At 38.4% G+C, this 24,216-nt stretch overlaps 1 protein-coding gene across 1 annotated transcript in view; it reads left to right on the forward strand.

The window, feature by feature from the left end:
* DCX (doublecortin) overlaps positions 1 to 24,216 on the forward strand; it is a 342,948-nt gene that overhangs the window by 65,980 nt on the left and 252,752 nt on the right. The window contains exon 4 of the mRNA XM_033849507.2: positions 8,582 to 8,652. The gene's annotated coding sequence lies outside the window, so the exon portion shown is untranslated. The remainder of the gene's footprint in view (positions 1 to 8,581; positions 8,653 to 24,216) is intronic.

Raw genomic sequence — 24,216 nt, forward strand, 5'->3', positions numbered from 1 at the left:
AATATTTTGGAAGAGTTTGAGAAGGACTGGTGTTAGCTCTTCTCTAAATGTTTGATAGAATTCACCTGTGAAGCCATCTGGTCCTGGACTTTTGTTTGTTGGAAGATTTTTAATCACAGTTTCAATTACATTACTTGTGATTGGTTTGTTCATATTTTCTATTTCTTCCTGGTTCAGTCTTGGAAGGTTATACCTTTCTAAGAATTTGTCCATTTCTTCCATGTTGTCCATTTTATTTGCATAGAATTGCTTGTAGTAGTCTCTTAGGATGCTTTGTATTTCTGCGGTGTCTGTTGTAACTTCTCCTTTTTCATTTCTAATTTTATTGATTTGAGTCCTCTCCCTCTTTTTCTTGATGAATCTGGCTAATGGTTTATCAATTTTATTTATCTTCTCAAAGAACCAGCTTTTAGTTTTATTGATCTGTGCTATTGTTTTCTTTGTTTCTATTTCATTTATTTCTGCTCTGATCTTTATGATTTCTTTCCTTCTGCTAACTTTGGGTTTTATTTGTTCTTCTTTCTCTAGTTCCTTTAGGTGTAAGTTTAGATTGTTTACTTGACATTTTTCTTGTTTCTTGACATAGGCTTGTATAGCTATAAACTTCCCTCTTAGAACTGCTTTTGCTGCATCCTGTATGTTTTGGATCGTCGTGTTTTCATTGTCATTTGTCTCTAGGTATTTTTTGATTTCCTCTTTGATTTCTTCAGTGATCTCTTGCGTTATTTAGTAATGTATCATTTAGCCTCTGTGTGTTTGTGTTTTTTATGTTTTTTCTGCTGTAATTGATTTCTAATCTCATAGCGTTGTGGTTAGAAAAGGTGCTTGATATGATTTCAGTTTTCTCAAATTTACTGAGGCTTGATTTGTGACCCAAGATATGATCTATCCTGGAGAATGTTATTTGCACACTTGACAAGAAAGTGTAATCTGCTGTTGTTGGATGGAATGTCCTATAAATATCAATTCAATCTATCTGGTCTATTGTGTCATTTAAAGCTTCCGTTTCCTTATTTATTTTCGTTTTGGATGACCTGTCCATTGGTGTAAGTGAGGTGTTAAAGTCCCCCACTATTACTGTGTTACTGTCGATTTCTCCTTTTATAGCTGTTAGCAGTTCCCTTATGTGTTGAGGTGCTCCTGTGTTGGGTGCATATATATTTATAACTGTTATATCTTCTTCTTGGATTGATCCCTTGATCATTATGTAGTGTCCTTCCTTGTCTCTTGTAACGTTCTTTATTTTAAAGTCTATTTTATCTGATATGAGTATTGCTACTCTGGCTTTCTTTTGATTTCCATTTGCATGGAATATCTTTCTTCATCCCCTCACTTTCAATCTGAACGTGTCCCTAGGTCTGAAGTGGGTGTCTTGTAGACAGCATATATATGGGTCTTGTTTTTGTTTCCATTCAGCAAGCCTATGTCTTTTGGCTGGAGCTTTTAATCCATTCATGTTTAGGGTAATTATCAATATGTATGTTCCTATGACAGTTTTCTTAATTGTTTTGGGTTTGTTTTTCTAGGGCCTTTTCTTCTCTTGTGTTTGCCACGTGGAGAAGTTCCTTTAGCATTTGTTGTAGAGCTGGTTTGGTGGTGCTGAATTCTCTTAGCTTTGGCTTGTCTGTAAAACTTTTGATTTCTCCATCGAATCTGAATGAGATCCTTGCCAGGTAGAGTAATTTGGTTGTAGGTTCTTCCCTTTCATCATTTCAAGTATATCTTGCCAGTCCCTTCTGGCTTGTAGAGTTTCTGCTGAGAAATCAGCTGTTAACCTTATGGGAGTTCCCTTGTATGTTATTTGTCGTTTTTCCCTTGCTGCTTTCAATAATTTTTCTTTGTCTTTAATTTTTGCCAATTTGATTACTATGTGTCTCGGTGTGTTTCTCCTTGGGTTTATTGTGTATGGAACTCTCTGCGCTTCCTGGACTTGGGTAGCTATTTCCTTTCCCATGTTAGGGAAGTTTTCAACTATAATCTCTTCAAATATTTTCTTGGGTCCTTTCTCTCTCTCTTCTCCTTCTGGGACCCCTATAATGTGAATGTTGTTGCATGTAATGTTGTCCCAGAGGTCTCTTAGGCTGTCTTCATTTCTTTTCATTCTTTTTTCTTTATTCTGTTCCACAGCAGTGAATTCCACCATTCTGTCTTCCAGGTCACTTATCCATTCTTCTGCCTCAGTTATTCTGCTATTGATTCTTTCTAGTGTAGTTTTCATTTCAGTTATTGTATTGTTCATCTCTGTTGTTTGTTCTTTAATTCTTCTAGTTCTTTGTTAAACATTTCTTGCATCTTCTTGAACTTTGCCTCCATTCTTTTTCTGAGGTCCTGGATCATTTTCACTATCATTATTCTGAATTCTTTTTCTGGGAGGTTGCCTATCTCCACTTCATTTAGTTGTTTTTCTGGGGGTTTATCTTGTTCCTTCATCTGGTACATAGCCCTCTGCCTTTACATCTTGTCTATCTTTCTGTGAATGTGGTTTTTGTTCCACAGGCTTCAGGATTGTAGTTCTTCTTGCTTCTGCTGTCTGCCCTCTGGTGGATGAGGCTATCTAAGAGGCTTGTGCAAGTTTCCTGATGGGAGGAACTGGTGGTGGGGAGAGCTGACTGTTTCTCCAGTGGGCAGTGCTCAGTAAAACTTTACTCCGCTTGTCTGCTGATGGGTGAGGCTGGGTTCCCTCCCTGTTGGTTGTTTGGCCTGAGGCAACCCAACACTGGAGCCTACCTGGGCTCTTTGGTGGGGCTAATGGCGGATGCTGGGAGGGCTCACACCAAGGAATATTTCCCAGAACTTCAGCTGCCAGTGTCCTTGTCCCCACAGTGAGCCACAGCCAACCCCTGCCTCTGCAGGAGACCCTCCAACACTAGCAGGTAGGTCTTGTTAAGTCTCCCCTGGGGTCACTGCTCCTTCCCCTGGGTCCCGATGTCCACACTACTTTGTGTGTGCCCTCCAGGAGTGGAGTCTCTGTTTCCCCCAGTCCTGTCGGAGTCCTACAATCAAATCCCGCTAGCCTTCAAAGTCTGATTCTCTAGGAATTCCTCCTCCCATTCCCAGGTTGGGAAGCCTGATGTAGGGCTCAGAACCTTCACTCTGGTGGGTGGACTTCTGCGGTATAAGTGTTCTCCAGTTTGTGAGTCACCCACCCAGCAGTTATGGGATTTGATTTTACTGTGATTGCGCCCCTCCTACCGTCTCATTGTGGCTTCTCCTTTGTCTTTGGATGTGGGGTATCTTTTTTGGTGAGTTCCAGTGTCTTTCTGTCGATGATTGTCCAGCAGCTAGTTGTGATTCTGGTGTTCTCACAAGAGGGAGTGAGAGCACGTCCTTCTACTCCGCCATCTTGATTCAGGGCCCTATGATCCTTTTAATGTGCTGTTGGATTCTGTTTGCTAGTGTTTTGTTGATGATTTTTGCATCTATGTTCATCAGTGATATTGACCTATAGTTTTCTTTGTGACATCCTTGTCTGGTTTTGATATCAGGGTGATGGTGGCCTCATAGAATGAGTTTGGGAGTGTTCCTCCCTCTGCTATATTTTGGAAGAGTTTGAGAAGGATAGGTGTTAGCTCTTCTCTAAATGTTTGACAGAATTCGCCTGTGAAGCCATCTGGTCCAGGACTTTTGTTTGCTGGAAGATTTTTAATCACAGTTTCAATTTCAGTGCTTCTGATTTGTCTGTTTATATTTTCTATCTCTCTCTGGTTCAGTCTCCAAAGGTTGTGCTTTTCTAAGAATTTGTCCATTTCTTCCAGGTTGTCCATTTTATTGGCATAGAGTTGCTTGTAGTAATCTCTCACGATCCTTTGTATTTCTGCAGTGTCAGTTGTTACTTCTCGTTTTTCATTTCTAATTCTATTGATTTGAGTCTTCTCCCTTTTTTTCTTGATGAGTCTGGCTAATGGTTTATCAATTTTGTTTACCTTCTCAAAGAACCAGCTTTTAGTATTATTGGTCTTTGCTATTGTTTCCTTCATTTCTTTTTCATCTATTTCTGATCTGATCTTTATGATTTCTTTCCTTCTGCCAACTTTGGGGGTTTTCTGTTCTTCTTACTCTAATTGATTTAAGTGTAAGGTTAGATTGTTTATTTGAGATGTTTCTTGTTTCTTGAGGTAGGATTGTATTGCTATAAACTTCCCTCTTAGAACTGCTTTTGCTGCATCCCATAGGTTTTGGGTCATCGTTGTTTCATTGTCATTTGGTTCTAGGTACTTTTTATTTCCACTTTGATTTCTTCAGTGATATCTTGGTTACCTAGTAGTGCATTGTTTACCCTCTTTGTGTTTGTATTTTTTACAATTTTTTCCTGTAACTGATATCTACTCATATAGCATTGAGGTCGGAAAAGATACTTGATACGATTTCAGTTTTATTAAATTTTCCAAGGCTTGATTTGTGACCCAAGATATGACCTATCCTGGAGAATGTTCCATGTGCACTTGAGAAGAAAGTGTATTCTCTTGTTTTTGGATGGAATGTCCTATAAATATCAATTAAATCCATCTTGTTTAATGTATCATTTAAAGCTTGTGTTTCCTTATTTATTTTCATTTTGGATGATATGTCCATTGGTGAAAATGGGGTGTTAAAGTCCCGTACTCTGATTGTGTTACTGTCAATTTCCCCTTTTATGGCTGTTAGCATTTGCCTTATATATTGAGGTGCTCCTATGTTGGGTGCATAAATATTTACAATTGTTATATCTTCTTCTTGGATTGATCCCTTGATTATTATGTAGTGTCCTTCTTTGTCTCTTCTAATAGTCTTTATTTTAAAGTCTATTTTGTCTGATATGAGAATTGCTACGCCAGCTTTCTTTTGATTCCTGTTTTCATGGAATATCTTTTTCCATCCCCTCACTTTCAGTCTGTATGTGTCCCTAGTTCTGAAGTGGGTCTCTTGTAGACAGCATGTATACGTGTCTTGTTTTTATATCCATTCAGTCAGTCTGCGTCTTTTGGTTGGAGCATTTAATCCATTTACATTTAAGATAGTTATTGATATGTATGTTCCTATGACCATTTTCTTAATTGTTTTGGGTTTGTTATTGTAGGTCTTTTCCTTCTCTTGTGTTTGCTTCCTAGTGAAGTTCCTTTAGCATTTGTTGTAAAGCTGGTTTGGTGGTGCTGAATTCTCTTAGCTTTTGCTTGTCTGTAAAGGTTTTAATTTCTCTGTCAAATCTGAATGAGATCCTTGCTGGGTAGAGTGATCTTGGTTGTAGGTTTCTCCCTTTCATCACTTTAAACATGTCCTGCCACTCCCTTCTGGCTTGAAGAGTTTCTGCTGAAAGATCAGCTGTTAACCTTATGGGTATTCCCTTGTATGTTATTTGTTGTTTTGCCCTTGCTGCTTTTTATATTTTTTCTTTGTATTTAAATTTTGATAGTTTGATTAATGTGTGTCTTGGCGTGTTTCTCCTTGGATTTATCCTGTATGGGACTCGCTGCACTTCCTGAACTTGATTGACTATTTTGTTTCCCATATTAGAACAGTTTTCAACTATAATGTCTTCAAATATTTTCTCAGCCCCTTTCTTTTTCTCTTCTTCTTCTGGGATCCCTATAATTCGAATGTTGGTGCGTTTAGTGTTGTCCCAGAGGTCTCTGAGACTGTCCTCAATTCTTTTCATTTTTCATTATCCTGCTCTGTGGTAGTTATTTCCACTATTTTATCTTCCAGGTCACTTATCCCTCCTTCTGCCTCAGTTATTCTGCTATTGATTCCTTCTAGAGAATTTTTAATTTCATTTATTGTGTTGTTCATCATTGTTTGTTTGCTCTTTAGTTCTTCTATGTCCTTGTTAAACGTTTCTTGTATTTTCTCCATTCTGTTTTCAAGATTTTGGATCATCTTTACTATCATTATTCTGAATTCTTTTTCAGGTAGACTGCCTATTTCCTCTTCATTTGTTTGGTCTGGTGGGTTTTTACCTTGCTTCTTCATCTGCTGAGTATTTCTCTGTCCTCTCATTTTAGTTAACTTACTGTGTTTGGGGTCTCCTTTTTGCAGGCTGCAGGTTCGTAGTTCCTGTTGTTTTTGGTGTCTGCCCCCAGTGGCTAAGGTTGGTTCAGTGGGTTGTGTAGGCTTCCTGGTGGAGGGGACTGGTGCCTGTGTTCTGTTGGATGAGGCTGGATCTTGTCTTTCTAGTGGGCAGGACCGTGTCTGGTGGTGTGCTTTGGGGTGTCTATGAGCTTATTATGATTTTAGGCAGCCTCTATGCTAATGAGTGTGGTTGTGTTCCTGTGTTGCTAGTTGTTTGGCATAGGGTGTCCAGCACTGTAGCTTGCTGGTCATTGAGTGGAGCTGGGTCTTAGCGTTGAGATGGAGATCTCTGGGAGAGCTTTCATCGTTTGATATTATGTGGAGCTGGGACGTCTCTGGTGGACCAATGTCCTGAACTCGGCTCTCCCACCTCAGAGGCACAGGCCTGACACCCGGCCGTAGCACCAAGACCCTGTCAGCCACACGGCAGGTTTGTTTTGCCCAATATGCAGCAAGCCAAAATGGTGAGACACCCAGGTTTGCAGCAAAGTGAGGAGACGGGAGAGCAGGTCTCAAATCTGCTCCAAAAAGGCAAGGGGCTTGGGTGTTTATGGGATAAAGAATAAAGAAGCAGGGCTCTCTGAGGCACAGGTTAACAGGAAAGGTGATTAGAAAAAGCTGCCATTGGTTTTGTTTTATGTCAGCATTTTCTTTGTTTATGGGTCTGATAACTTCTCCTATTCTTCTGAGAACATTACTTATAGTTACTTTAAAATATTTTTTCATTTTCCATTATTTATTGTTTCTTCCGATTGTAGTTTTTCTGTTTATTAATTTTGGTTTCCTACATGATAACTGTTATTTAAATATTAATTGGTGTTTCTTGCTTGTGTGCTTATCTTTGTTTTTGAGATTCCTTACTAGCCTCTCTATAGATGTTGTTTTTATAAAGTAAATCCTGCCTCTGATATTGTGGGGAAGAATCATAACATGCTCTAGATGGAGTGTGGCAGTAGTTTATCTTTTAGGTGTAGTAGCTAAGTAGTATTTACACTTATTCTGAGCAAAAGACAGCAGCAGAATTTGTACACAGACTAAAGCATTATATAGGAACTAATCCCCAGAGGCACAGTTATCCAAAATGCTCTGAATACAGCTCTTTGTTTATTATGCTAAAATTCCCAAGGGCTCCTTCTTGATCTTTATATCACTGATGCTGGTCTTGAAGATCTCTAAACCACTCTTGTTAACACTGTGGTCTTCACATATATTTTGGACTGTAGTGTATTCTAGTTTTGTTTTTCTGACTATACTGGGCATGATTCTCAATCTAAACACTCATGTGTGCTGGAACTATCACATTCTTTATTTCCTATATATCAACTACCTACTTCTCTGAACTCTATACCCCCTTGGTAATTATGGTGTGTGTGTGTGTGTGTGTGTGTGTGTGTGTGTGTGAGAGAGAGAGAGAGAGAGAGAGAGGGAGGGAGGGAGGGAGGGAGGGAGGAGGGGCGAGAAGAGTATCATGATTATGATTCTGAGTCCCAGATCTGGTCATAACATCTTATCAGTATCAACACATAAGAGCTTCAAGGGTCACTATATATAATCAGAATCAATATTAGGGTTTCCTAATTTACTTATTTGTAAAACCTATAGCCAGAGGAGCATGTAGGATCAACATAAGAAGGTTGCCCGAGTCACATATATGTAAAGCCTATACCAGAAGGTTGGGAATAACAGAGCTAATTGTGCCCTCAATCAGCATATACCTAAGACAAATATGTTGAGGTTTTCTAAGTATAAGAACCCTGAAGGTGCATAGCTTGATGGTACTTGTTCCCACTGAAGGACTATATGAGGGCCCTCCATTCTTCTAAGGCTTGAATATTGTCTCTGGCTGGATACTTGCTGCTGAAAACTGAGAGCTCTACCAGGCTGCCTGCATTAAATTGGAATCAGATCTCATGCCAGACTGAAAATAATAACACATTATAACGGTAATTATATCCAGCATAAGTCAAATAAATAAAGTATAAATTACAATTACCCTTTTAAAAAATTGTGCTGTTTATTAAAGCTTGTACTTCCTCTATAATAATTCATTTTTCACATTTTTCATATTTTGCTTTTAAAGACCATGTGCACTAACAAACTAACCAAATAATATAAAAGTTATCTTTTTTAAAGTGAAATACTGTAGTTGGTTCATAGTTTTTCAAAGCTCTTCTGATAGGAAAATGATTCTATTACTGTTTAAAATGATTCTGTTATTGGTTAAAGTTGTTAATCAGTTAAACCAGAAAAATGGCCCCGTTCCCCATTTCTTCGTTCTTCTCTTAGGGTACTTTTCTATTACACTGCACTCTGATGATTGATATCCTTATCTCCCCCTGTCCTACCAGGCTATGAGCTCCTTTAGGAGATGGGTCCACTCTCACTGTTTTTGTATCCTTAGGGCCTAGCTCACTGCCTGAAGCATTATAGCCATTCATTACGTACCCGGTGAATAATTGAATGAATTAATGATTAATTGCCAGCTCTATGTCAGTCAGTGAAAACTTACAAATTTATCAGTTATTTTTTTTTTCAGGAATAGCAACATTGATACTTCCTGATTCATAAGAACTCTTCCAGTCATACAAAAGTCATAGCAACATAAAGGTAGGTAATTTTTTGCAGAAAACAGTCAGTTGAGATAGACACAAGACTGCCTAAATGCCTTAAAATTACAACTAGGAAATATTAGTCCTCTACATATCTAAAAGTAGAAGTTCCCTTTCTTTCCTCCTTTTTCAAAATGCATACCTCATCTCATGCAAAGTGTTAAGCTGTTAAAGTTTCTAAATGAACAAGCTGAGAGAGAGCTCATAGTACAGGTATGATAAGAAACACTGCATCCCACTGGTATTCTAATTTTAGCCTGTGGTGATTTCGTTTGGGGCTAGACTGCCTGGTTCTTTTTAATGTGATCGGTGACAAGCTGTGGTCCATGCCCTAAATGTGTTTACAATCTAGTCAATTGGGTAGAATTCCTTTATTCAGTATTTAGTGAGTACCTGCTGCGTGCTAGGCTCTGTTCTAGGGCCTAGGGATATAGTAGTGAACAGAAATAGCCAAAAAGTCTCTGCCTCACAGAGCTCCCATACCTGGCTACATCTCATGCCTTGCCTCCTTCACTTAACTCACATTAAATTTTTTTCCACCTTTCTAGCCAGCCTACTTACAAGTAGGGCCCTGAATATTAATTCCTTTGGTGAATAAGAATTAGTAATAGAGTTTCCCTTTTGAGACAAGACCCCCTTTTCCCTTGATGATAAGAACATAAAATTGGATAAGTTGTCAACCAAATACTGAGTATTTGTTTTAGGAACCTTTTCTTTCTCCACTATACCTTCTCTCCTAAGAAGTAAGGCCCATCTGTAATCCACACAGATGGTGAACTCTGTCATTGCTGTGGTGTGATGGACTGACAACTGTAACCTTGGAATCATTTCATTGAGAGTGGTGACATGGAGCTTCTGATTGTTCTTGTGGCTGCTCTCCTAACTTCAGGGGAATGAGTATAAATGAAGATGAGGAAGGAATACATCTACACTATCCCTTCCAGTCCAACATACTAAATTAGAGCTAAAATATTGGAATATGTGGAAAATGTAGTACAGGTACTGCAAGTTGGTTAGCATGTCAGGTAAAACACACAAACACACATACACAAAGCTATCTTTTATGGTCAAAGTGGGACTATGACCCTGTTGTCACTAATTATAAAGAACTGAGGATTTTTCTTATTTCCAATATTTTATTACTAAACTGTTCAAACATACAGAAAAGGTGAGGGCTTCCCTGGTGGTGCAGTGGTTGAGAGTCCGCCTGCCGATGCAGGGGACATGGGTTCATGCCCCGGTCCAGGAAGATCCCACGTGCCGCGGAGCGCCTGGGCCCGTGAGCCATGGCGGCTGAGCCTGCACGTCCGGAGCCTGTGCTCCGCAACGGGAGAGGCCACAACAGTGAGAGGCCCGCGTACCGCAAAAAAAAAAAAAAAAAAAAAAAAAAAAAAAAGTAAAGGTGAAAGAATTTTACAGTGAACACCCATATTCTCACCATCTATATTCTATAATTAACATTTTATTTAACTTGCTTTATCACACATTCCTCTATCTATCCATCCATCAATCCAGAACTGAGGATTTAAAGTACTTTTCCCAGGTTTACTCAAGGAATCAGGTATACAAATAGACCTCCTGATTGCTAGACCCTTGCCCTATGCTTTGCCTTGAATTTAATCTCTTTCATTTGTCAAATTGAATTTAGTTTTCAAATACTGATAGCTTTGTAAAGACTAATCTTTTCTATTAAGCTCTTGCCTAATTAAAGGGGATTAACTTGGGTAGAAGACTTCTGATGATTTATTTATTTAAACATTCTTGTAATTGCTAGTATGTGTTCAGAAACTCAGATAAAACATGAATTTCATTCATCTTAATAATAAGATATGCTTATAATAATAATTCTATTAAACGTCATTTCTAATCCCCGAATTCGCTTGATTTAAGCCAGGGAGATTCTATTGTTGCCAGCATCTTTTTGTGGACTGTACATGGTAAATTAATTATAAGATTTAAAGCATGATTATCTCTATTCATATTTGACCTGATCTTTGTCCTTTTCACCCTTTCAATTTTCTTTTGTACAGTCAGTTCTTATTCACCTCAGTGATATCATTGAGTGTGAGGCATAACAGAAAGGATTAAACATGGAAAACTTTTTAAAAGATTATCAACTTCACATCCTAAAACATACTTTTTATTTTTAACACATGAAATTTAAAATTTATGTGTAAAAGTAGTCAAGGAAATTGTGTGGGCTTAGAGCCTCTCTTGCTCCCTTAAATAATTAGCATGGCTTAAAAAAAGCAAAATAAATGAGCAAATGGATGAGTCAAAGACTTTTCCCAGGAGAATTTAAACCTTTAATTGTGGAGTATTTTGTTTTGTTCCCTGTTGTAATGAAACCATAATATCTCTGTAGTAGAGCTAAGTGTTCAGTTGCATCTGAAAAATAATAAAAAGCCATCGCAGGGCTTCCCTGGTGGCGCAGTAGTTGAGAGTCCGCCTGCAGATGCAGGGGACACGGGTTCGTGCCCCGCTCCGGGAAGATCCCACATGCTGCGGAGCGGCTGCGCGCGTGAGCCATGGCCGCTGAGCCTGCGCGTCCGGAGCTGTGCTCCACAACGGGAGAGGCCACAACAGTGAGAGGCCCGCGTACCACAAAACAAACAAACAAACAAACAAATAATAATAATAAATAAATAAAAATAAAAAGCCATCTCAGTAAAAGTGTCTCAGAACTTCCCAAGTGTCTCAGAACTTCTTGAGAGCAAGAACTGCATCTTGCTCACTATTGTATACCCGGCACCTAGCACATACAGGATATAGTGGGTACTTAGTAAATATTGTTTGAATATTTTTAAATAAACAGAAAAATTCGATTCCTTCATATTCGTGTTTTTGCATGTGGTGCAAATTCAGCCACAATGACTCTGTAGCTCTAGATAAAGAGTCTGGAAACTATGGCCCTGTGTTAAATCTGGCCCAGCACTTGTTTCTGTAAATAAAGTTTTATTGTAACACAGGAGTTGACTTTAAAAAAATGCACAATGTGAGAGTTGCGAGTTAAGTTTCATTTGGGGCAAAATGAGGACTGCAGCCCTGAAGACAGCATTTCAGATATCTCTGAGAAACTGCTCCAAAGAGGTAGGGGGGAAGGTCAATATATATGTGATTTTGGTGAAGGAGGAATACATGCAATCAAGCACATATTTTGCAGAAGGACTTGTGAGGGTTGCTGCTAGTCACGAGGAGCAGACATCACCATGAAAGAATTTAGTACTTTTCTAGATATGAGGAGATGCAAGAATTGGGCTCATAAAATCAGCTCCTGAAAATATCTATCTGAAGACCTGTTCTGCCTTATTTTCTCAGAGCACCAAGTGCCTCATACCTGAGCTCCACCCTGAATTGCTTTCAGGGGTTGTTGAAGGTCAGCAGCTGCAGCAGCACCTGATTTAATCCTTGTAGCGGTAGATGGCAAGTGTCAATTTGTAGTTGACACAGGCATGCTCACTTTTCTACATGTTACCTATGGCTGCTTTCATACTACAACAGCAGAGTTTGTTGTGAAAGAGACTATATGGCCTGTGAATCCTAAGATACTTACTGTCTGTCCCTTTACAGAAAGTGTTTTCCAAATCTGCTCTAGGGGGTATGTTTAGGCAAAACTAAAGGGAGGCATTAGGGAAATGCAAATCAAAACTACACTGAGTTACCACTTCACATCTTCCAGTATGCCTATAATTTTTTTTAATGAAAATAATAAGTTTTGGCAAGAATGTGGAGCAGTTGGAGCCCTAGTACATTGCTGGTCAGAATGTAAAGTGGCACAAGTGCTATGGAAAACAGTTTGGTCATGGTGCCTCTAACAGCCACACATAAAATTACCATGTAACTCAGCAATTTCACGCCTAGATATATACCCAAAGGAATTGAAAGCAGGGACTCAAACAGGTATTTGTATGCCAATGTTCATTGCAGCATTATTTACAATAGCCAAAAGGTTTAAACAACCCAAGCGTCCATCAACAGATGAATGAATAAACAAAATATGGTATATCCATACAGTGGAGCATTATTCGGTCATAAAAAGAAACAAAGTTCTGATATGCGCTACAACATGGATGAACCTTGGAAACATTATGCTAAGTGAAAGAAGTCAGACATGAAAGGACAAACGTTGGACTTCCCTGGCGGTTCAGTGGATAAGACTTCGCCTTCCAATGCAGGGGTTGTGGGTTTGATCCCTGGTCAGGGAGCTAAGATCCTACATGCCTCGTGGCCAAAAATACCAAAACATGAAACAGAAACAACATTGTAACAAATCCAATAAAGACATTTTAAAAATGGTCCACATCAAAAGAGTCTTAGAAAAAAAAGAAAGAAAGGACAAATGTTGTATGCTTCCACTTATATGAAATATCTAGATTAGGCAAATTCATAGAAACAAAGTAGATTAAAGGTAATAGTGACTGGAGGAAGGAGGAATGGGAAGTTATTGCTTAATGGTTATAGAGTTTCTTTTGGGGGTGTTTAAAAAGTTTGGGAAATAGTGGTGGTTGGATAACATGTGAATGTAATTAATGACATTAAATTGTACAATTAAAATAGTTAAAATGGCAAATTTTATTATATATATATATTTTTACCAAGATTTAAAAAAACTTAGTGTAATATACCAATAAACATTTAATTGTATGTTTTAAATGAGTGAATTGTATGATATGTGAATTATATCTCAATAAGGCTGTTAAGAAAAAAAACTAAAGCATGGGGGAATAATGAGCGTTTGAGCTCTTAGAAACTCAGGTAAATCTCAGATTACTCAAATCACGTGGTTTACAATATTACGTCAATTCAATATTTACAGTAAGAAACTAGAGGAGGGAGATGCAGTATGTTAATACACTTAGGATAGGATGCCAGCAGGCTAAACCACACCTGGGTTATGCAACCTTCATGTGTCCTGTTTCTATTGTCCACATTAACCTTTCCCCACTGATGGTGTGGTTAGGAGGACCAGAGATGAAGTTTGAGCAAAGGGGCTTTGTGGATGAAAGAAGCCTGAAGCCAGTTATACACACATACTTTACTGGAGTGTTGTAGGGACCAGTGTGCCTGTCCACAGCCGAAGCTTGCAATCGCCAACTGAGCAGCTAGGGATTTTTATTTTTCGTTTCCTGGCCAGAGGATACATGGGCCCAGAATATGTGACACTCATGGGTGGCTGATTTAGGTCCTCATGAATACTGAGTGCCTCATATATTTACTGTACCATGAATATTTGGTGCCTCGGGGGTCTGATGTGTATTTGGTGTATCGTGAATATTAGGTGCCTCCTGTGCCTCATGAATATTTAGTGCCTACGTGGTTCTTCGATCCCTTCTGATTTATGTTCTGCACACATATATCTAGTTTATGTCTAAATGTTTATGTCTAAAATCTCTCATGGGTTACTAATGTATTTGTCTCTGCTTAACATACATATGAATTTCATCTCTCCCACTTATTTTCTTGTTTCCTATGGCAAAGTTAAATATTCTCAGTCAATACAGCAAATGCATATTACAGTTAATGTGCAACATCTCCATTTTACAAATGAGGAAATTGCAGAGAGGAGCTAAGCAACTTGTAGGACTTGCCAAGGTCACAGGTGGAATCAGGATTCAAATTCTGGCAGCTTGACTCCAGAGTTCATGCTTTTAACTTCTATGCTCTACTGCCTCTGAGGATCAGCGTGAGGAAAGGGACTATAAGAGTATAAGGTGGGTATCATAAGAGAAGTTCTAAGTGCTACAGAAGCTCATTGGGGCTTTATAGGAAGACTTTATGGAAGTATCATCTGAGATAACCTAGGAAGAGTAAAAGGGTAATTACAAGCAGAAATCAGAGCAGAAGTGTTAGGTTATTTATCATTTAAAACACTTCAGCATAGAAAATGTGACACTGTGCATCTGTGTTAGTTGGAGTTGCAACCCAGCTTTGACTAGTATTCTACTTGTCAAACCCAAGTTTGTGTGGCTGATGCACAGTGAAGCCAAACCAAAATGTCGGAGTTTGGAGCAGACAAAGGTTAACTGCAAGGGCCATGCGAGGGGAACGGGCAGCTCGTGCTCAAAAGATTCCAACTCCCTGATGGTTTTCAGGGAAGAGTTTTTATAGGCAAAATTTGGCGGGGAGGATGTGACCTTCCTCTAATTGGTTGGTGGTGGGGTAACAGGGTGGTGTTCCAAGAATCTCAATCATCAGCCTTCTAGTTCCAACCAGTCTGTGATCCTGGTGCTTGTGCTCAGCCTGAAGTTACCATCTTCCACCTGGGGGTGGGGGGGGGGGTAGTTCCTGTAGAAGAACTCAGAGATGTGTACCAGATTGTTATGTATATTCCTTGAGGAGGAACCAGGATCCCCGCTCCATTGCTGCACTATTGTTTCTTGACTGTCTTTCCTTTGTTTCTGCATTCCCTTGCTCCTCTATTTACTAACTGTTTGAATCTGCCCTTTGGAACTCAGGGAAGGTCTAGAAGGCTGAAAGCATTTTTCCTACAAACGAGAAATGGAGGATGTGGAAAGACTTTTGTACCCTGGAGGGCTCCACAGGGTCCTGCTTGGTTTCATACTTAGGAGTTCACATTCCAGAGAGCCAACTGTTATTTAAGTTAGAAGGCATCTACCCATAAAGTGGCTACTACAAGTGTTTTATTTATAGCTACACTATCTATAGCAATATCATGTGCTTTATTAGTTCACATTAGGAACATTGGAAGCCAGTTTTTATTGGTGAAATTTCTGGCTTGTTAATTAGCATGATGAACATTAGAAATGAGTTCTCATTGTTGAGATTGAAGGTATTCAAAATATGTGATTGGCTAAAATATTTTGAATACACACCTTATTCTTATATGAGTAGGGCAAAAAAAATCTAGAGAAACCTGTCTTTACCAGGAATACCAGGACTCGAAACTAAATGGGGTCCAGTGTCCAGCCTTTGGTTTGGATAATTTCTAGTTACCTAATGCAAACTATAGGCTAACAGAATTCTGCCTCTGGAATGTGACATGGATTCCAAAATCCCTTACAGTAACCTCATAGGGCCCCAGGGTTCCATAGTCTGCAGGTTGAAAATCACTGTTGTATATATGGGGAGAAGGCAGGTTTTACATCACTGGAGCTTCATTTTAGGAAGATTAATCTGACTTTGGAATGTGGGATGAATTGAATAGTGGAAAGAATACTCCAGAGGAAAAGTAGTAAAAGCGTGGTATTTGTGAGAATGGAGTAGAGAGGTTGGATTGGAGAGGAAGCATATGCGTGGCTCAACAACTAAATAAATGTAGGGAGTAAAGGGAGGAGGAATGGTATTTATAACAATCATGTATTTAGAGCTTATTATGTGCCAGGCATATTCTGAGTAGTTTGTATATATTAAATCATTTATTCCTCACAGAAACCTTACGAGTTAGATATTCTACAGGTGAAGAAAGTGAAGTACCGAGAGTATAAGCACCCTGCCGAAGGTCAGAGAGTTGAGATTTAAACCCAGGCAACCTGGCCACAAAATCCTAACTGTTCAACCATGTTGCTTCAAAGAATTAAATATAAGCCCAAAGTTTTGAGCCCGTATGATTAAGAGAAAACGTATATGTACATGTGTATTGGTCAGACATTCTACTTTGTTTCTCTATTCTTTCAGTTTTATTGAGATATAATTGACCTACAGCACTGTGTAAGTTTAAGGTATACATCACAATGACTTGACATACATGTATTGTTAAATGATTACCATGATGTTTAGTTAACATCCATCACCTCATACAGTTACAGAAATTTTTTTCCCTTTTGATGAGAACAGTTAAGGCTTACTCTCTTAACTTTCAAATGTACCACACAGCAGTGTTAACTATAGTCATCATGTTGTACATTACATTCCCATTACTTGTTTATCTTATAATTGGAAGTTTGTACCTTTTGACCACCTTCATCCAAATACCCCACCCCTACCTCTGGTAACCACAAATCTGATGTCTTGTATGAGTTTTTTTGTTGTTGTTGTTGTTTTAGATTCCACATATAAGTGAGATCATGCAGTATTTGTCTTTATCTGACTTATTTCACTTAGCATAATTAATGCCCTTAAGGTCCATCCATGTTGTCATGAATGGCAAAATTTCCTTCTTTTTAGTGACTGGGTTGTTTTCCATTGTGTGTGTGTGTGTGTGTGTATATATATATATATATATATATATATATATATATATACACACACACACACACACACACACACCACACTTTCTTTATCAGTTCAGGTCAGACATTCTGGTATAGTATAACTAAAAACTCTGGAATTCAAAAGTGCCAAGAGTGGGCAATACTTTTAAGTTTCTGTTAATTCATACAAAGCATACCTTAAATGAACCATTCTAGGGCAAGCTGTGACAACACTCAGGGAATGATAGAATGTTGAAGGAAACCACAATCTACCACTCCAAAATATGTCTCTTTGACATAATTATTTTGAGCTTAAGGCAATTAAGAAGCAGCAAACTCTAAAAAAGCTCCCCCTTTTCTGCCTAAAGGCAGGAAATAAATTCTCCTTTTACTGAAGACAGACTCTAATCCGCCCAGAGATGGCACCAGAGAAACCTGTCTAAACAAACCATGTTAAACTAACCCTTATCTTCCTAGTTACTGCTTCACCATTAACTACCCTCTGCCAAACCCCTTTGTCTTGTCAATTCTTCACAAATTTATTGTTTTGTCTAAAAGGTATAAAGCCTTCCTGCTCTAATCATTTCTTCAGGTCTTCATTCTCTTTATTAAATGTAAAAATTTAGTAAAACTTGTATACTTTTCTCCTGTTAATTTGTCTTTGTCAGTTTAATTTTCAGACCCAACCAGAGACCCTAAGAGAGTTGAGGAAAACTTTTTCTTCCCCTGCAATGTCATCACATGAGAAAGCCACTCAGCTAAGAAATGAAGGAAAACATAGCCCTGATGTTCCTATAGCCTCATTGGCCCCCTTTTACGTATTTTATCACAATGTATCTTAATTGTGTTGGCTTTTTCTCTGATTTATCCTCTTTCCCCTCAACTAGACTGTGAGTTTCTTGAGGGCCAGGATCTTGTCTTACTCATTGCTTACCTCACAGCACACATACATCTCATGATGCTCAGGGGTGCTCAAATATTTTTTGAACTGAAAAGCACTTGAATGAAAAGAAATTATCTAAACTAATACATCAAGGCCTATTTCTCCTAGGCTAAACTTCTGCTACTATTTGAAAGGGCTTATTTACCATATACTCATATGATAATGATGGCACTAAAATTAGGAATATTATCTTTGTGACCCTGATAATTTTCTAACTATAGTGATAGATTGATAAAACAAAAGAGGAGTTTAATTCTTGTCAAATCAGTGCTTTCTCCCTATGTACAGATATTTAAATAATTAGGTCAACCATAGTTGCATAACTCCAGGAAGCAGCCTTCAAATGGACCAAGATTTGGCAATTTTTTTTTTGGTAAACATTTTTGGCTTTTCTGATAGGGTCTGTATTGCAACTAATCAACTCTGCCATTGTAGTGGGGAGAGCAGCCACATGTAGTATGTAAATGAATAAGCATGGCAGTGTTCCAGTAAAACTTGATTTACAAAAACAGGCTGCAGTTTAGATTTGGGCCTTGGCTATCGTTTTCCAAATCCTGACACAGAATGCAGTGTGAACGGTACCTCTTGGAGTTGTGCTATGTGGTAGCCATGTAGAAAATTCATATAGACTAAATAAACTCAGGAACTTTTCCTCTTTCTAGAAAAAACCTGAGAGACTATCTACTTACTACTCATTTTACAGATGGGGAAACTTAGACTCTGAGAAGTTCAGAAAGAGAGATATGCTTAAAGTAATTTAGCTTGCTTGTGTCAAAGCTAGCTATGAAACCCAGATATGCTGACTCCTAGTCCAATGCTCTTTCCATTATATCAGTTCCTCAAGGATGAATATTAAATTATTTCTCATATAGGTATAGTTTAAAATATACCTTATTATATTCTAATTCTTTGCAAATTGATATGTCTATGTTATAGACAAATAGTTGCTCATATCACAAATTACTATAAAACACTAAAGTAAAAATATATATAGTTGGGAGGAATCCCTTATCCTGATGTTAAGCCTTACAATATATTGGCAATAATCAAGATAGTATGGTACTGGCGAGGGATAGACACATAGATCAATAGAACAGAATAGAAACCCAGAAATAGATCCACACAAGTATACCCAATAAATCTTTGACAAAAGAGCAAAATCAATTCAATGGAGAAATGATAGCCTTTTTAGCAAACGGTGCTGAAGCAATTGGGCATCTAAAGGCAAAAAAACTTATCCTTCACCTAAATTTCATATCATATACAAAAATTAAGCCAAAATGGATTAAGATTTAAATATAAAACTATAAAACTTTTTTTGGGGGGGTGCTGCCTTGGGTCTTCATTGCTGAGCACGGGCTTTCTCTAGTTGCGGTGAGTGGGGGCTACTCTTCCTTGTGTTACGCAGGCTTCTCATTGAGGTGGCTTCTCTTGTTGCGGAGCACGGGCTCTAGGCACGCAGGCTTCAGTAGTTGCAGCACGCGGGCTCAGTAGTTGTGGCTCACAGGCTTAGTTGTTTCACAGCATGTGGTATATTCCCGGACCAGGGATTGAACCTGTGTCCCCTGCATTGGCAGGCGGATTCTTAACCACTGCACCACCAGGGAAGTCCCTATAAAACTTTTAAAAATTACATGGTAGAAAATCTTTGGGAACTAGCACTAGAGAGTCCTTAGACTTGACACCAAAAGCATGATCCATAAAAGGAAAAAAACTGACATACTGGCTCATCAAAATTAAAATCTTTTGATCCGTGAAAGACTGTTAAAAGCAATGAAAAGAAAAACGACAGAGTGGAAGAAAATACTTGCAAACCACATATCTGACAAAGCACTAGTGTCTAGAATATATAAAGAACTTTCAAAACTCAACCGTTAAAAAATGGGCAAAATACATGAAGAGACATTTCACAGAAGAAGATATACATATGGCAAGATATACATATGGCAAGAAGATATACATATGGCAAGCACATGAAAAGATGTTTAACGTTAGCCATCAGAGAAATGCAAATTAGAACTGCAGTGAGACATCACTACATGCCTATCAGAATGGCTAAATGAAAAAAATATTGATAACACCAAATGCTGGTGAGGATGCAGAGAAATTGGACCTTATGCCCGTGGGAAGGTAACATGGTACAGCCAGTATGGAAAAGAGTTTGGCAGTTTCTTACAAAGCTAAGCATATAATGTACAACCTGGTCATTTACCCCAGAGAAATAAAGACTTATGTTCATATAAAAACCTTTACATTAATGCTCATAACAGTTTTATTCATAATAGCCAAGAACCCAAAACAGCCTAGATGTCCTTCAAAGGGTGAATAAACAAACTGTGGTATATACATACCATGGAATACTACTCAGCAATAAATAAAGAATGGACAATCAAAGCACACAATAATTTGAATGAACCTCAGGAAATTATGCTTAGTGGAAAAATTCAGTAACAAAAAGATAGCGCCTGATTCCATTTATGTAACATTCATGAAATAGCATAATTACAGAGGTAGAGAACTCATGGTTGGTTGCCAGGTGTTAGGGATAGGGAGGAGGGGGACAGGTGTGCCTATAAAGGGGTAAATAAGAGAGTCTTGTGGTGATGATGCAGTTTAATATCTTGATTATTATGGGGGTTACACAAGGCCACACATGTGCTAATATTCCATAGAGACACCCCCCATACAGAAACTACTTCATGTACAACCACTGAAATTTGAATAAACTCTGTGGATTGTGCCTAAGTTAGTTTCTTGGTTTTGATCATGTATTACAGTGGTATAAGATGTTAACATTGGAGTAGGCTGAGGAAAGTGCATATGGGACTTCCCTGTACATTTCTTTTGTAACCTCCTGTGAATCTGTCATTATTTCAAGATAAAAAGTATGTATATTAAAATATAAAATATAGTTTATTCAAAATTATATGTATATATGAGAGAGAGAGAAGTGAATCCTCTTCAATTTAACAATTATCTATTGCATTCCTTCCATGGCCAACATTCTAGTTAGTGAAAAGTTGAATAAATACATTTTCAAAGGCCATCCATTCCATTAAAGGGAGTCTTCTTGAGAAATTCCAATCAAAATGCCCATGGGCTTCCCTGGTAGCGTAGTGGTTGGGGGTCCGCCTGCGGATGCAGGGGACACGGGGTTTGTGCCCCGGTCCGGGGGGATCCCACATGCCCCAGAGCGGCTGGGCCCGTGAGCCATGGCCGCTGGGCCTGCGCGTCCGGAGCCTGTGCTCCGTGACGGGAGAGGCTGCGGCAGTGGGGGGCCAGCGTGCCGCAAAAATAAATAAATAAAAATGCCCTTAATCTTTCAAAGTGAAACTTATCCGTCAGTAACATAAAGTAATTAAAATCTGTTTGCTTCCTTTGAAATTGATTAATTACAAGGACTACATAATTTATTCTTCCTTTTACTACTCTTCTAAAGTATTTTTGCTAAAACCACCAAAGATGTACTAATATGCCAAATGCAAGGCCTAGTTGACCTCTCTGCAACATTTGTCCTTGTTAACCAGTTTTTCCTTTTTTCTTTTTTAAAGTTTAGGCAACATTGGTTTATCCTTGAGGGTATTATGCTAAGTTAAATAAGTCAGACGGAGAAAGACAAATACCATGTGATTTCACTCATATGTGGAACATTAAAAAAAATTCTTCTTTTTGAAAGTGCTCTACTTCTTTAACTTTCGTGACATCACTTTTTTTTCCTAGTTCTCCTCCTGTCTCTCTAGCCATTTTTATTTAGCTTTTTCTCTTATTTACAGCTTCAGTAATAAACTCCACGCCAGTGGTTCTCACATCTCTTTTTCTAATACCAACTTCTTCCTTGAATTTCAGACCCATATTATCAACTACTCATTAATTGTTCCACTTGACTGTCCTCCAGGAACCTCCCATTTAACTTAACTGCCCCCCATTCTTCCTCCATACATATGCTCTGCACATAGTAGTTGCTCAATAAATATCTGAATTAAAATGGAAATATTCTTGATATTTTGAATGATACATAATTCTACCATTCTTGAAAATTAGAAACCTCAGTGCAATTCTTGGCTTTTCTCCATTACGCTTAAATGTAGTTAATCACAAAATGCTTTTGATTTTACCTTAATGTTTTTTAAATTCAGGCTCTCCCTATTCTTATAGCAACTACTTTAAGTCAGAGGCCTCATCATCTCTCACCTGAACTCTTGACATAGGCTCCAAACTGGTCCTCACAGGTTTGTGTCTACGAGTGAATGAGTAGAGATGTGTATGTGAGGGAGAGAGATGTGTGAAAAGCTAACTACAGTCCCCAACTGTACAGCTTAAGTTACCAGAAAAAAACTTTAGAAGACCAATTCTTGGTTGCAGAACCAAAGACCCTGTGAGAAATGTCAAGCTAAGGGAAATGAGCTTGTAAATGATTCTATGCAAGTTCTTATTTTAAATGCTGGCTCCCCAAATATCACCAAAATATCTTGAGACAAAGCTGTGCTTATTCTCACCACAGTAAGGGGGAGTGCCACCTCAACAGAGACTTAGTATCATCTATAAGTAGAGAGGGTGAACTCGGGATATTTATGAGATTTTAAAGTCTGGTTTAAGGTGGGCCTTTCAATTGGGGAAGGGGCTTGATTATGACTGGGTAAAGATCATAATACAATAGTTTAAGACTTGTGGATCCAGCAGTCCGCAAATGGACTTTCAGAACTCTCCTGATGATTCTTTCGAGAAGTTCCTGGAATGTACAATAAGTTTATTTGCAACATTTATCTTTCTGGGAAAGAATTTCCTAGAATAGTAAAATTATGCTGATAAACACAATGGAAAAGTAAAGTCACATTAATATAGGCAGAAAGCTGTGTAGGTGTAGATGGTCTCAGTTTTCATATAAAGAAGACAATGAAAAGAAAATAGGAAAGGGATTAAAAGAATTTGTACATTAAATTAATAATAGTGAATATTGAACAATTAATTTCCATTTATTTTCATATCTTTGTTGTAATCTGACTTAAACCAATTTGGCTTTCAGAAGTGTTAGGTTTGAATGACTCTTAAATTGAAGACTATAGGTCTTCAAATGCACAACTTTGCTACTGCGTGACATGTTACAATGAATGGAGGTCTTAAACTGAATTAACCGACGCATACATTTATTAGTAAACAGGGGCAAGAAAGTCTTACACCCTGTTACAATAATCTTAGAAAGATCACTGCTCTATCTTTTTGAGGACTTTAACAAGCATCTTGCATGGAAGTTTCACTCTAAAGCAAATGTTCTGACAGACTGCTTAGCTGATCGATTTGGGTCATGGAACAAAATTCTTTCTTATTGGAGTATGTATGTGTGTGGTAGGTGGGTAGGTAGGGTACAGAAAGGAAAGCAGTTCCAGATGTGAGCAATGAAAGACAAAATGCACCAGACAATTGAAGAGATTATTTCATTCAGGCTATTGCAATAGCGAGACTGTTCATTAATGAGGAACACCTCAAAGAAAAGGAAGGGAGCTTGAGGTTTTATAGAGGCAGGTAAACAAGGGAGTTATCCACGAGGCATATGGGAGTCATAAAGAAGGATGAAGATGGGTCTTATCTGGGAAGATATGAGAACAGAGTTCTCCTTTGAAGTTAGCCAGAATATAAAGGAGTGGGAGGAACTCAACTATTGCTAATGATGGGTTTCAGAACACATTACCCCCAAAATATGATGCCCTGGCATATTGAAAATTTTGAGCTGAAGGAATTTAAGAAACGGTTGGTGCAGGGAGGACTCTCTGAACTTTCCCTGAAGCAGATCATAAGGTCCTCATGTAAGAGGTGCCCACCCAGTACCCAAAGGAAAAGATTATCTCTGAAGACGGAGGGAATTTGACTGAACAAGACTTGCTAAGTTTCCCTGTTTACTATCTTTAGCTCATACCCTGTTGTTCTATCACATTTTTGTGACTTTCCACTCTTCATCAAACCTAGCGTAAAAATACTCAGGTGTAACTGTTTCTCTTGGGTCTTCATTTCCTTATGAAGCCTCCTGTGTCACATAAAACCTATATTAAATAAATGTGTATGCTTTTCTCTTGTTAATCTGTCTCTTGTTACAGAGACTCAGCCAAGAACCTAGAAGGGTTGAGGGAAAAAGATATTTTTCCTCCCTTTACTGCCTTCCAGGAGCACAGGGCTCAGATAAAATTCAGCATTGTCATAGGTACTCCTTAGAAGGTATTAGGCTGCTGGGCTCATCTGGTTCTTACACCCCTTTTTGTGCAAAGGTGGAGCTGCCTATAGAGTATTTCTAGTCAATACATACTTTTTGAACATCACCGATTAGAACCAGTTGTTTTGAGAAGAATATTTTAGATAGGATGACCAGGGAAGTCCTCTCTGAGGAAGTAATTTTGGAACAGAGACCTGAATTCATTAAGTGAGCAAACCATGCAAAGCAGAAGGGTGTTCCAGGCAGAAGGAACTGAAAGTGCCAAGA

This window comes from Tursiops truncatus, chromosome X (genome assembly GCF_011762595.2).
Source record: "Tursiops truncatus isolate mTurTru1 chromosome X, mTurTru1.mat.Y, whole genome shotgun sequence".
In the NCBI taxonomy this organism is placed as follows: Eukaryota; Metazoa; Chordata; class Mammalia; order Artiodactyla; family Delphinidae; genus Tursiops; species Tursiops truncatus.